Raw genomic sequence first — 3,733 nt, 5'->3', positions numbered from 1 at the left:
GTGGGGGGATGGGGGCGGGAGAACGGGGGCTGAGGGGATTTGGGGTGTGGAGATGTCTGGTAACTGGTGGCTAAGGGTGAGGGGGCGGGAAGAAGGCTCGGGAAGGGGAAGATGAGGGTTGAAAGTCAGCGACATGGACGGTGGGATCGAGTTTGCAGGTTTGCTGAGGACACCAAGCTATGTAGAGTGGTCAACGCGCTGGAGGGAAGGGAGACCATCCAGAGGGACCTGGACAGGCTGGGGGGGGGGGGGCGGGCGCAGAGAGGGGGGCCTGTGCCAACCTCATGAAGTTCAACAACGCCAAGTGCAGGATCCTGCACCTGTGTAGGGGCAACCCCAAGCACAGACACAGGCTGGGCGGAGAATGGCTCAAAAGCAGTCCCAAGGAGAAGGACTTGGGGGTGCTGCTTGGTGAGAAGCTCAAAATGATCCAGCAATCTGCACTTGCAGCTCAGAAAGCTAATTCCATCCTGGGCTGCATCAAAAGCAGTGAGGCCAGCAGGGCAAGGGAGGGATTCTGCCCCTCTGCTCTGCTGAGACCCCATCTGCAGTGCTGCATCCAGTTCTGGGCTCCCTAACAAAAGAAGGACATGGAGCTGTTAGAGCAAGTTCAGAGAAGGGCCACAAGACGACCGGAGGGCTGGAGCACAGGACAGGCTGAGAGAGTTGGGGATGTTGATGGCCTTCCAGTACCTGAAGGGGGCCTACGAGGAAGCTGGAGAGGGGCTTTTTACAGGGGCAGGTAGTGACAGGACAAGTAATGGATTTAAACTAGAAGGGGCTAGATTTAGATTAGATGTCAGGAAGAAAGTCTTTACTCTGTGAGACACTGGCCCAGGTTGCCCAGGGAAGTTGTGGATGCCCCCTCCCTGGAAGTGTTCAAGGCCAGGTTGGTTGGGGCTTTGAGCAGCCTGGTCTGGTGGGAGGTGTCCCTGCCCACAGCAGGGGGTTGGAACGGGATGATCTTTAAGGTCCCTCCAAACCCAAACCAGTCTGTGATTCTTTGGGGGGTTAGGGGTGAGGCTGGGTGGATGGGGATGAGTAGGACTGAATAGGAACTGGGAGGTGAGGGGGGGATGGGGGAGTGAAGAGAGTTGGATGGGTGATGAAGGGAGGAAGTGAGGCAGTACACCCACCACCCACATGGGTGAAGGGTATGAGCACTGGTATCATCCTTGGCAGAGCAGGATGACTGTCAGTGTGACTGGGTGCGCATCCCTACAAGGGGGTGTGTCCATGAGTCAGCTGTGCATGTGTGTGTCAGGGTCAAGAGCACGACAGTGGCTGGAATCCCACCACTGCACAGGACAGTCAGGGGGTGCAATGAGGGGACACTGTCACACCCCTGCTGCTGTGCACACCCATAGTGGCTGGGGACAGGGAGAACAAGTGCGTCTTACACCCACCCTGGGGGTCTGTGCCTGCCTCAACCATGCTCCCCCCAGCTCTGTCCTTCTAAAATGCTCCACCATGGCACAAGCAGCAACAGGGCCTGGCACCAAACAAGGACACACAAGGTAGCAACTGGTGTTTTCATTGCCTACAACCTTAGAGGGTGTCCACAGGGCTGCATTCCTCCCCAGAATGACCCTAAACATCCTGCATGCAATTGCAGCTCTGCATCTCTCCAGGGTGCAGGAGGAAGGGGTGAGCCAGGACTGTCTTCCTCCTTCAGCCAAAGCCCACAGAAATGCAACTCTGGGCTAAGCCAAAAGAAGGCTTTTTCAAATACTTTCTCAGTCAAGAGGGAAATGAAAAGATGCTGTTTTGGGTCAAAACAAACCATCACCACTATACAAAGCAAACTGCCTTTTAATACGTAAGGAAATGCAAGGGGTGAGTTTCAGGATAGCTTTTTCTTCTCAGCGTCATCCATCTGCCAACAGCAATACAAAGAACTCATAAAGCGTAAAATGAGACACTGCCACAGAAATAGATGTTATATGCACATACACAACATATAAAGACAGAAGACACAAGTAACAGAGCACGGAGGGTCTGTCTCTGCCCCAGCCAGGCAGGGTGCTCCCTCTCCAAGGGCACCTCTTGCAGGACCAGGAATCCTCAGCACTCCCCAGCTGGGGCCATGCACACCCTTTCACATCGCCTTACAGGCACCAGGACATTAAAGGCTGGTGAGCAGTGTCCATCCCGCTACTTCTTGGGCCCACTGATTTGTAAGGCTCCATATCATGGTCTGTCAGCTCCTCACCCTGTCCTAGGTGCTCCTTCAGGCCACTTCGGAGGGGTCCCACGCATTCCCAGTCAGCAGCCAGGAGCCCAACCCTTCCCAAGCTCCATCTTGCCCTGTGAGCAGGCCCGGGAGCCCCTGGCACAGTGAGGAAAAGCAGGGCACGAAGGAAGAGCCCCAGGGAGATGCGGCCACCCCACACCAGGACACATGCTGCTGGGCCAGCCCTGCGCTAATTACTTGATTTTACACGCTTAGCAAACAGCACATGCTTCATACTGGTGTGAGAGGCAGACATCATGCTCAAGGTGATGGCTGCAAAGGGAGAAGATGAGGTCTCCAACCATTCTGACTACTCTGACTTGCCACATCTGGTCCTGAAAGCACCCCCAACATTGCTTTTTCTATGTATTTTTCCTGGTGGATTTGGCAAAATTTGCCCCATGGATGGGAAAAATATAGTTCATATCTTAGGTTAGAAATACAGAACAAAGAATTAAACGAAGTGGTTGTGCTGGTCTCCAGGACAACAGTTTGAAGGGCACAAAGTTGGTCTGAAGTGGACAGATAGCAGTCACTGCATCTCCTACTGCCTTTCTGACTGCTTTGGCAAAACCACATCATCCTGAGCAACTGCAGGAGTAAACCCCATTGTTCCTGAATCTGATGGCACTGCTGAGCACAGGAAAGGCAGGTGAGGACAAGCCAGTGACAAACCCAAGGGGAGCATGGCTGGACCGTCCCCACCCTGCTGCCCAGAAAGGTCACAACAGCCTGGTATCCGCCTCTCCCAAACTCTCCAGGAAGGCTGCTGAGGAGTCCAAAACCTTGAGCTGCCTCTGCTCTCCCCAGCTCCACCTCACACAGAGACCCTTCAGATGCTGCTGAGCTTCTCAAAGTGCTTGGTAACATCTCTGTTCCTAAGGCAACTGGGTCACCTGGACCGAGGAGGAGGAGAGGGGATGAAAAGCACAAGAGGAGGGAGCAAAGAGCAGAGCAGAGGGGCTCACGCAGGCTGAGATGATGCAGAGGACCGATCAGCAACCTGACAAGGGCAGTCAACAAACACATGTAATGAGGAGACCATGCTGCATCAAGAAACAGCAACCAAGTGCTGTGGTGCCTGTAAGGCCAGTGGGTCCATCTGCAAGAAGCTGCCCAGGAACATGCGGGCCAGAAAGCAGTGTGTCCTTCCTCAGACCCCAGGAGTCTGACAAAACTCCCCACTGGCATGGCTGCATCTCCCTGCAAGATTTCTCAAGGGAAAAAACACAAACCACTTCATCCTAGAATGCCTGAAAGCTCTGCTAGGGCACCTTGTTTCAGGCACTGGAAGACAGAATCTTGAGTGACCAGGAAGCATAGGGTACCATTTGCAGATGTGCATGGCCAGGAGACCTCATAACTGCTGGTGGCTTTTCAAAATGCAGCTCCTAGTTTATAGTGAGGCTTCAAAACAGGTTGCCCACAGCCAATGATAAGCCCACATCCCCTCTGGCACCACCCCTCCCCTCACTCTGTCCACGTGAGCTGGTGTACCCC

Source organism: Mesitornis unicolor, unplaced genomic scaffold (genome assembly GCF_000695765.1).
Source record: "Mesitornis unicolor isolate BGI_N332 unplaced genomic scaffold, ASM69576v1 scaffold1972, whole genome shotgun sequence".
NCBI classification, from domain to species: domain Eukaryota; kingdom Metazoa; phylum Chordata; class Aves; order Mesitornithiformes; family Mesitornithidae; genus Mesitornis; species Mesitornis unicolor.
This window is presented reverse-complemented; position numbering follows the sequence as displayed.